Raw genomic sequence first — 11,937 nt, forward strand, 5'->3', positions numbered from 1 at the left:
GTTTAATAAAATAATTAAGACAATTAGGAGATAAGAAAAAACCAAAAACGGCCGGCCGGGTGACTTGGCACTCAGCCAAGTCCACACCTTGCCTTCTCAGGGATACTCGTTAAATACCCTTCTCGTTATATCGATATATGAAATTCCATAAACTAGTTTCCATATTCCAGGAACTGCCCTGCATGATCCCTCCTTGGGTCCGCCTTTTTAGAGCATGCGTGTTTCGTGGCTGTGTCCTTGTTATCGCGTCCAGCTTGGGCCTTGGTCCGTGCCTTCTGCGGGTGATAGATGCTGATAGTTGGTGTTATCAGTAGCAGAGTCTTCTTTACATGTTCACTGGATGTTATCCCAACCAAACAGACAGTTTAAGCAGCTGCTACATCAACTACTCCCTTTATATCTAGTCTTACCAATAGCAGAAATAAACTTATACCTTTATATCTTTACTATGTTATTAATCATATAGCACACATCTTGCGAAAAGCCAATTTTATAATACACACATATAACAAACCCCACCTCTTCTTTTTTATAATTCATTTGGCTTTGAGCCATATTCCTTGTTTCCTAGCTTCCATTATTTCCTCTTATAGACACTTACTTTCCCAACCAGTCACCACTGGTCCTTAAGTTTTCCACAATTTAATATTTTCCCAATTATCTGATTTGGATGGGTTATAACAGTGACTGTCGATACGGGTATGTGCAATAAGAAAGGAACCTCGGTGTCTTTTCATATAGAACTTTCAGTAGTATCTGTAGCATGATTTTGCCAATATCCTATAAGGCAAAAGACAAAGAATGAGTGAAGTGACAGAAAAAGGAATAACAGAGGTCTGGTATGGCTTATACCTCCACCCTCCATGCCTATGGGGTTGCTACCCACAGCAGGAGTATATGATCTTCTTGGTGGCAAGTACAGCGGCCAACCCAGTCTTGCCCTCTATTTCCTTGTTAATTCTTTTTGTTTGTTTGTTTGTTAGTTTTCAGACAAATTGCCTTTGACTTTTTCTTTTTTTTTTCTTTTTTTTTTTAAACCGTAATTCTCTCCACTGTTCCTCAGGTATTTCCCACTCAACAGGCACTGGTAATCCCCATTTACTGGGATATATGTACACATGCATCACTAAAAGGCAGTAAAGTCTTTTAATCCAAAGGCCAGCTGCAAAGCCTTTTTAGAACTGACAATTAATTATGCTGGCCATAGCTGCACTTCGAGTAAAACTGCATCTTTAGTTCAGCTATTCCATGTACTGTGATTTTTCCGCATGATCATTTTACTGAAATTAGGGTGTCATCTTCCTCTCTGAGGAATCACTTCTGCTACCATTTAATTTTTGAAAGCTTCCACCTTTTAACTGTAACTAGGATTGAGGGACAGGTTAAAAAGAAATTTAAAGAGAGAAAAAAATTTACTCAGCAAAAAAATAACTTAAACTACAGAGTGAAAAGAAGAGAAAAAAACCAACAAAAAAACAACAGAAACTTCTTTTACCCCTTCTGATGTTAGAGTTTTATCATATTGAAGGTTTCTGTTGGGCCAATCCTCTGCTCAGCCTATTCTTAGGGCAGGAAGACAATGAATTCTTGCTATTCTAGAAGATTTTCCTTCACTATTTAGGAGAACTTAGAAAGGTACATACACTATAGGATTTATTTCTATCTAAGGCAAACACATTCACTCAATTTAACATGCATTGATTTGAAAGATTAGATGCTCCTTAGAAACTTCGATAAGAACCCCCTTTGACAATCAACACCACCAGTTTTGTGAGCTAGGTCTTATCTGCAGCCAGCTGGAAAACTAAGAAAAAAACCTTCCAAAACAGTTTCTGCAAAATTCATAGTAACTTATCAAGCAGGGAAATAAATGAAACTACTAGAAAAATTTTGCATATACCACAATAATATTTCCAAGCAGCAAGTATCTTGTCATTCATACTATCTCTCCTTATATTCCACAAGAAAATCTGACATCTTCTTATATAAAAAAACCAAAACACCTTTAAAAGTTTCTTAACAAAGACACACAAAGAACTGCCCATAGAAAAAGAAAAAAACAAAAAAAAACTTCTCAACCAATACCTACATCTCAACCTCTGTCTAAGAGGCGAATGACAAAGTTTTTCCACCTTATAAAGTTATATAGTTAGTACCTTAAATTATTTTTGATCTACCCACTTGAAGAGCAAATCTTTATATCCCTTCTCATGACTTCTAAATAGTAGAAGAAAAATTTGCTCTTGAGAATAAACCTGACAGAACTAGATTTCTATCAGTAATTATCTGTACCTTTTTGTGGGGACAACGCTGCCAGCGTAACTGAAGAATGTCCTGTATTGGTTACAAATATCTGCATGTTTGTGTGTGTACACAAAGGAATCACAGCTCCTGTATTAACTTTGACACAGTACCAGTTTAGTTGAAAACTCTTTCCTTAATTCCCACTCTGCCGGGTAGTAGTTCACCCTATATTTTGTGGGCACTAACATATCCTCTTGGTATTTCACATAGGCACTCTTCTCTGCCCTCCTTCTTTAAACAAAACAGATTAATAAGTAATAAAATGTAAAGAAGTACCTTAAACACACACAAAAATAGGAAAAATAAAAGAGGCAAAAACATATTCTTTGTTCTGTAAGATATAAAACCTAAAATAAATTAGCCAAAATGTTAGGGATATGGAGCCCGTCTTCTTCTTGTGATTTTCATGTACCTGCAATATTATACAGTGGAGTGATATAAACACTTTCAAAAAACAATATTACATATTTCAATTTCAACTCCCCACACTAGAATTACTTGAAAGTCCATTTCCTTTGTAGCTGTGAAGAAACAGAGGTAGCATTTGACAGACCGGACTGATTTTTAGGTGTTATGCAGAGAAGTAAAACAGAGAAAGTCCTTTGTCCATAACTTCCAAATTTACTTGAGTCTTTTCCAGTTCATGACCACTCAGCTCTGTTTAAAATTCAACTTTGTATCACCTGGTTTAGATGCTACAGTTCATTCTTGGGTTCTCACACCGGTCTCTTGATTTTGCTGACGTTGATTCAAAACTTGCAGCTTTAGTTTTTCAGCCATACCGCAGCTTCAGTTGCCTGCAATACCTGAAAAAGCATCTTCCCACTATGGGGTTAAAGAACTTCCTCTCCCATTTTTGCAATTGTAAAGCTATACCCTCTTAACATTAATTTCTCTTTATTTCATAATTTAAACATTATCTCAAAGGGTGTTACTTTCAGGTTCCAATCTGGGTTGCATCTGGACTCCCAACATACATTTTACTCATGGCATTTGAGCATAAATTTTGTTTAAAAAAAATCCCCAATAACAAAAGATCTAATTTCATCCATAATTCCTTCTTCTTCTAATTCCTTCTTATCAAACACCAGAACTCTCACAACTCTTTTGACTCCAATCTCCTGTTTCATTAAAACTATTTCTTCCTATTTCTGAGGTCACCCCCCAGCATTTGATGTCTTATAGCTATCTCTTTAGGCAATTTCAATGCACTCCCAAAAAAAAGCCAAAAACCAAACCAAACAAAAACAACTTCTAAGACCTCTAAGAATTTCCAAAATTCTCAAAAAACCTTTCAAGACCTCTAACATAAGACTCTCCAAGCTTCTGTCCCACCTTCAGGATTCCATCCAGTCACTGCCTGGTCTCCTCTCTGCCATCCAACAGCCCGAACATCACCCCCTCCTTTTTTCCCCCGAGGCACAGAAAACTCATCAGCTCAGCAGCACAGCACCATGTGCTGCATAGACCATCTTTCAAAACAAAAACTCCTATTTTACTTCAGCAGTCTATATTACACATACATTCACTCAAGAACAACAATAACAACAACAATAAAAACTCTTCAAAATGAATTTCCCCATTAATCTGCAAAACTGCACCAATCCTCTTTTTAGACAGCCCTCTTGAACCTGAATTCTTCATTAATTCCCTTGCAGTTCCCCCTTTTCCATTCAGACATTTTAACCGTTTCAACAATTCACTTCCTTAACACAAATAAACTCCACAACAAGCACACCTCTTCAGCTGCACTTACTTCCACTTACACAAAGACAACACAAAAAGATTGGTACCCTTTTTTTAAAAAAAAAATTGTTAGTTTTTACTCATAGGTATTTGACTAACCCCCAGATGTTCTTAGATTATCACACTTTTCAAGCCTTTAGTATTCCTCAACCTGGCAGCCTTTTCCAAAGCCCAGGTGTCTTGGACCTTACACCTGCAAGGCTTTTTTGTGTTTCTATCCTCAATCTGGCAAAACCCCCAAAATACCTATATTTGGCCAAACCCTAAATGCTCTTGGGTCTTACATAACCCTTTTTCCTGGGACCCCGTCCCAGACCAGGGGGTTCAAACGTTTCCCCCCCCCAGTATCCCGTTTTCCCAGTGGGTTGTATAGGAAAACTATCGGCTCCCTTCCTGAGGGTCCAACCCCTCCCTGGGACCGTCCCAGCCACCCGGGGTTTTTTACAACCCCTCTTTCCTCTGGGATCCCGTCCCAATCACTCGGGGGTCGCATTCACACTTTTTATCTTTTGCTTCACCTCTGTGCTAGCCGTTTCCCTTGCGAGATAACGAACAGCATGAGAAGCCACACCACACTCACTTCACCAGTCTGAGGTACCCAGCCAGTGTCCCATTCACACAGCACACAGACCCCCCTTTTAACCCGCTCCCCTGAGAATTACTCACAACCATTTTCTTCCTCAGGTTCTTCGTGCACGAGGTTTTTATGGAGCAAAAATACTGCAGTTTTAGGGAGCCTTTTCCCTTTTCCTTACTTGCTTTTTTCTTTCTCCTTGCTTGTCTCTTTGGATGTTTACCTGCAATCCCCAATTCTCACCAGGAAAAACAAAGTTTTGGGCCGCCAAAACCCAGGCGGGGCGCCTCCCTCGCTCTGCTTTTCATGGGGTTTCAGGGTCGAGGTATATCCCGGCAAGAGCCCCCAAATTGTGAAAAACGAGGTTCACTTTTTAGTAAATTTTAAGGAATATGTTTAATAAAATAATTAAGACAATTAGGAGATAAGAAAAAACCAAAAACGGCCGGCCGGGTGACTTGGCACTCAGCCAAGTCCACACCTTGCCTTCTCAGGGATACTCGTTAAATACCCTTTTCGTTATATCGATATATGAAATTCCATAAACTAGTTTCCATATTCCAGGAACTGCCCTGCATGATCCCTCCTTGGATCCGCCTTTTTAGAGCATGCGTGTTTCGTGGCTGTGTCCTTGTTATCGCGTCCAGCTTGGGCCTTGGTCCGTGCCTTCTGCGGGTGATAGATGCTGATAGTTGGTGTTATCAGTAGCAGAGTCTTCTTTACATGTTCACTGGATGTTATCCCAACCAAACAGACAGTTTAAGCAGCTGCTACATCAACTACTCCCTTTATATCTAGTCTTACCAATAGCAGAAATAAACTTATACCTTTATATCTTTACTATGTTATTAATCATATAGCACACATCTTGCGAAAAGCCAATTTTATAATACACACATATAACAGGGGGGAATTTTGGGGTGACAAAAAAGGGGGAATTGGGGACAGGAGGGTCCCCAAGGGGGGCGTGGCCGCTCCAGGTGTGTCCCCTCCCCACTGTGGGTGGAGCCAAGGTGGGCGTGGAGAGACCCCCCCCCCAAAAAAAAAAAAAAAAAAAAATTAAAAATTGGAGAATTCCACCCAAAAAAATTTGGAAATGCCCCCCAAAAATACCTCAGAGAATCCCCAAAAGAAGTTAGAATCCCCCCCCACCCCAAAAAAATAAAATTTGGAGACTCCAACAAAAAAAAAAAACCTTGGAGACCCCTCCCCAAAAATTTTAAAACCCCCAAAAAAGCTTGGAGACCCCCCCAAAATTTTTGAACCCCCCTCCAAAATCTTTGAGAATCCCACAAAAAAACTTGGACACCCCCACCCCCAAAAAACCCAAAACCTCAGAGACCCTTCCCAGAAAAAACCAACAAAAAAACCTTGGAGACCCTCCCCCCAAAATTAATTTCGAGATGTCCCCCCAAAAAATCTTGGAGACCCCTCCCAGAAAAAAACTTGGAGACTGCAACAAAAAAACCCCTAAAAATCTTGGAGACCCTTCCCCCCCAAAAAAAAAAACTTGGAGACCCTTCCCCCCAAAAAAACCACTTGGAGATGCCCAAAACCTTGGAGACCCTTCCCCAAAAAACCTGGAAAAGCTCCCCCAAAAAAATCCTTGGAGACCCTTCCCCAAACAAAATAGAGACTGCAACAAAAAAAATTAAAAAAAATTGTGGAGATCCCACAAAAAATCCTTGATCCCACAAAAGACCTTGGGGATCTTTGGAGACCCTCCCCAGGAAACCTCAGAGAATCCCCCAAAAGTACTTGGAGACCCTCCCCAAAAAAATTTGGAGACCTTCCCCCCCAAAAAAAAAACCCAAAAAAACAACCCTTTTGGAGAATGCGACACAAAATCTTGGAGATCCCACAAAAAAAACCCCAAAACCCTGGAAATCCTCCCCCAAAAGACCCTGGAGAGTGCCCCAAAAATGTGGAGGCCTTTGATTGTCCCTGATTGTCCCCGATTGTCCCCAACTGTCCCCAGTTGTCTCCAATAACCCCCAACTGTCTGCAGTTGTCTCCAGTAGTCCCCGATGGTCCTTGGTTGTCCCCAACTGTCCCCAGTTGTCCCATTTGTCGTGTCCCTGTGCGGGCTCAGGTGGCACCGGGGGTGACTCAATCGGATCCAGGCCTGGAGGTGCCACAGGGATGGGGACAGGGACAGGGACAGGAATGGGACAGGGACAGGGACAGGGACAGGAACAGGGATGGGATGGGGACAGAGATGGGGACAGGGACAGGGGTGGGACAGGGACAGGGACAGGAATGGGACAGGGACAGGGATGGGACAGGGACAGGGACAGGAATGGGACAGGGACAGGGACAAGGGACAAGGGACAAGGACAGGGACAAGGGACAAGGACAAGGACAGGGATGGGACATGGACAAGGGACAAGGGATAGGGACAGAGGACAGGGACAAGGAGAGGAGACAGGGATGGGGATGGGACAGGGACAGGGACGGGGACAAAGGACAAGGACAGGGACAAGGATGGGCCAGGGACATGGATGGGACATGGACAAGGTACAGGGATGGGACAGGGATGGGACAGGGACAGGGACAGGGACAGGGACAGGGATGGGGACAGAGCTTCTACAGCCGGGATCGGGATGGAGCCAATGGGGATGTGGAATGTCGGGAATGATCCTGCTGGGATCAGGAACGTTGGGATGGATCCGGTCAGGACCTGGAATGATCCAGCTGGGATCAGGACCCCAGTGGTGGATCCAGTCAGGATTGAGGCGGATCCAGTCGGGATCTGCAATGTCAGGATGGATCCTGCTGGAATTGAGATGGATCCAACTGGGATTGGGATAGATCCAACTGGGATCAGGAATGTTGAGGTGGATCCAGCCGGGATCGGGAATGTCGGGGTGGATCCCGCTGGGATGGGGATGGATCCAACCGGGAATGATCCAACTGAGAATGATCCAACCAGGATCGGGATGGATCCAGCCGGGATCAGGAACGTTGAGATGGATCCAGCCGGGATCGGGAACGTCGGGGTGGATCCCGCTGGGAATGATCGAGGTGGGATCGGGAATGTCGGGAATCCCACTGGGATCGGGATGGATCGTCTGGCCACGGTGACACTTTTGGGGTCACTTTTGGGGTCACTTTTGGGGACACTTTTGGGGACATTTTTTTGGACACCACCTCTGGCCATGAGGACACTTTTGGGGACCCTTTTGGGGACACTTTTGGGGACACAGCTCCTGGCTGTGGTGGCACTTTTAGGGACACTTTTGGGGACATTTTTGGAGACACCACCTCTAGCCAAGGTGACCCTTTTGGGGACATTTTTGGGGACACAGCTCCTGGCCCTGATGACACTTTGGGGGACACTTTTGGGGACAGTTTTGGGGACATTTTTGGGGACCCTTTTGGGGACAGAGCTCCTGGCCACAGTGACGCTTTTGGGGACATTTTTGGGGACACTTTTGGGGACACATCTCCTGGCCATGATGGCACCTTTGGGGACACTTTTGGGGACATAGCTCTTGGCCCTGATGACACTTTTAGGGACACTTTTGGGGATATTTTTGGGGACAATTTTGAGGACACAGCTCCTGGCCCTGATGACACTTTTGGGGACACTTTTGGGGACACTTTTGGGGACACCACCTCTGGCCGAGGTGACCCTTTTGGGGACAAAGCTCCTGGCCCTGATGGCACCTTTGGGGACACCTTTGGGGACACCTTTGGGGACACCTTTGGGGACAGTTTTGGGGACATTTTTGGGGACAATTTTGAGGACAGCGCTCCTGGCCCTGGTGACACTTTTGGGGACACTTTTGGGGACTGTTTTGAGGACACGTTTGGGGTCATTTTTGGGGACGCTTTTGGGGACACCACCTCTGGCCACGATGGCACCTTTGGGGACACCTTTGGGGCCACCTTTGGGGACACAGCGCTGTCCCCCGCCCTGTCCCTCTCCCCGGCAGGTCGCGGCGTCCCCCGCGTTGTCACCAGCTCGTCCCTGAAGGTGACACGCCTGGCCCGGCCCGGCGGCGACGTCGCGACACGAGGGGCAGCGCTGAGGTGGCGTTGTCGCCTGGCCGAGGGACAGGGCGGGGACCCGGCGGGGATGTCACCCTGGCGCGGTGGGGCCACCCCTGGAGGGGACACAGAGACCGTGCCTCAGTTTCCCCGCCTGCAGCCGGCCCTCCCTGGTGACACCGCCAGGCCACCGCGGCCCTGGGGTGTCACCAAAGTGTCCCACGGGATGTCACCACCCTGTCCCTTGGGGTGTAACTCCCGGGTCCCTTGTGGTGTCCCCACCCTGTCCCTTGGAGTGTCACCACTACACCCCTGGGGATGTCACCCCCGTGTCCCTCGGGATGTCACCACTCTGTCCCTTGTGATGTCCCCACCATGTCCCTCAGGGTGTCCCCACCGTGTCCTTTGCGATGTCATCACCCTGTCCCTCACAATGTCCCCACCCTGTCCCTCGCAGTGTCCCCACCATGTCCCTCGTAGTGCCACCATTGTATCCCTCAGGATGTCCCCACCATGTCCCTTGGGGTGTCACCACCGTGTCCATTGTGGTGTCCCCAACACGTCCCTCAAGGTGTCATCACCATGTCCCTGGGAGTGTCACCACTACACCCCTGGGGATGTCACCACCGTGTCCCTCATGGTGTCACCCCCATGTCCCGTGCAATGTCACCACCGTGTCCTCTGTGATGTCCCCACCATGTCCCTGGGGGTGTCACTATGTCCTTCAGGATGTCACCACGGTGTCCCTTGTGATGTCCCCACCGTGTCCCTCACGGTGTCACCACCGCATCTCTCGGGGTGTCACCGTTGTGTCCCTCCTGATGTCACCAGAGTGTCCCTGGGGATGTCACCACTCTGTCCCTTGTGATGTCCCCACCATGTTCCTCGGGGTGTCCCCACCGTGTCCCTGGGGGTGTCACCACTGCACTCGTGGGAATGTCACCACCCTGTCCCTCATGATGTCACCACCACCACACTCAGGGTGTCACTACCATGTCCCTTGTGATGTCCCCACCATGTCCCTGGGGGTGTCGCCACCACGTCCCTCAAGATGTCACCCCCGTGTCCCTCTCAATGTCACCCCCGTGTCCCTCTCAATGTCCCCACCCTGTCCCTCGCAATGTCCCCACCCTGTCCCTCGCAGTGTCACCACCATGTCTCTCACGGTGTCCCCACCGTGTCCCTCAGGATGTCACCACTACACCCCTGGGGATGTCCCCACCATGTCCCTCAGGATGTCACCACCGTATCCCTTGGAGTGTCACCCCCGTGTCCCTTGTGATGTCCCCAGCTTGTCCCTCATGGTGTCACCACCACATCCCTGGGGATGTCACCCCCATGTCCCTCGGGGTGTCACCCCCCAGTCCCCCCCGTCCCCTCCCAGTCCGGACTGGGATGAGCGGGCAGCCCCCCCTGGTGACCCTCAGTGTCCCCTGCTGTCCCCGCGCCACCCCTTGGGGACAATGCGATGTCCCCGCCACCGCCACCGCCGTTACCTGCGGGTCTCATGGGGAGGGGACAAAGGCGACCCCCCGCCCCTGCTGTCGCCGAGCTGCTCCGCAGTGCCACCACCAGTGCCACCAGTGTCACCAGCAGTGCCACCACCAGTGTCACCGGTGTCGCCGGTGCCACCAGGCAGCGCCACCCCCGCCCGGCACCGCGTTAATCATTGACCGCCCCGCGCCACCCCCCGATTGTCACCCGGGGCCACCGAGCCCTCCCTGGAGCGTCCCCAACCCTCCTGGGGACCCCAAAAAAGGGTCTTGGGGTCCTCCAAAATCTGCCCCAAATCCACCCCCGTGAAGTTCCCGGGGGAAAAGAAACAAAAATCCCACAAAATGCCTCAAAATCAGCCTAAAATCCCCCTAAGAACCCATAAAACCCCTAAAACCACCCTAAATTCTCACAACCCCCCCTAAATTCCTTCCTAAAATCCCCCAAATCCCCCTAAACTCCCCCTACAAACCCATAAAACCACCCCCAAACCCTCCTAAACTCCCCCAAACCCTCCTAAATTCCCATAAGCCCTCCTAAAATCCCCCCAAACCCATAAAACCACCCCCAAACCTTCCTAAACTCCCCCAAACCCTCCTAAATTCCTCCAAAACCGCCCTAAAATCCCCTAAGTTCCCCCAAAACCGCCCTGAACTCCCCCTAAACCTCCCTGAAGTTCTCCTAAACCGCCCCCAAACCCCCTAAACTCCCCTAAAACCACCCAAAATCCCCCCAAATCCACGAAATCCCCCCAAAACTCTCTAAACTCTCTGTAAACTCCCTTAAAACCACCCCAACCCCCCAAAAAATTCCCCCAAAACTCCCCCAAACCGCCCTAAAATCCCACAAATCCCTCCAAAATCCAAAAAAATCCCTCCAAAACCCAAAAAAATCCCCCTCAAACCCCCCAGGCCGAGCAGAGATTGACACGTTCAGTTCAGGCTCCTTTAATTCGCGCCTCAGCCCCCCCAAACCCCCCAAAATCCCCCCAAAATCCCCCAAAAACTCCCCCAGAGCGCGGGGGGATCAGAACGGGACCCGGGGGGGGGTCCAGGGGGGTGGGGGATGGGCTCAGTATTGCATCCAGGGGTTCTCCCCCCCAAAAAAAAATACCCCAAAAACCCACCCGGACTTTGCAGCTGGGGGAAACTGAGGCACAGAGAGGTGACATGGCCAAGGTCACTTTGGGGGCGGAGCCAAGGGATGGAGACCACCCCCCCCCCCCCCCCCCCAATAAATAAATAAATAAACCCCTTAAATTTTTTGGGGTCGCCAAAAGTCCCTCCCCCTTCCCCCTTCCCCCTAAAATTTGAGACCTCTCCCCAAAAAAATCCATTCGGGGCTCCGGGTTTGTCCCCTCTGTCCCTTGTCCCCTCCCCTGCCACCCCCTCCCCAAAATAAATCGATCCTGGAGGTTCCCGCTGGTTTTGGGGGGGTTTTTGGGGGGATTTTGGGGGGGGTTTTGGGGGGGTTTTGGGGGGTCCAGCACAGTGAACGCAGGAAGTTTATACGGAGCTTTCCAGAACAAAGCTACTGGGAACGGCCACACGATGGCCAGACAATAACGGGGCCCCCGGGACCCCAAAACTGCAGTGACAGGGGCCTGTGACACCCCAAAACTGCAGTGACAGGGCCTGTGACACCCCAAAACTGCGGTGACAGGGGCCTGTGACACCCCAAAACTGCGGTGACAGGGGTGGGGGGACACCAAGGGGTCACCAAACCCCCCCAAACCCCAAAAACTGCAGTGACAGGGTTCTGTGACACCCCAAAACTGCAGTGACAGGGCCTGTGACACCCCAAAACTGCGGTGACAGGGGTGGGGG

The sequence above is a fragment of the Zosterops lateralis genome (assembly GCF_965231275.1).
Source record: "Zosterops lateralis genome assembly, chromosome: 29".
NCBI lineage: Eukaryota > Metazoa > Chordata > Aves > Passeriformes > Zosteropidae > Zosterops > Zosterops lateralis.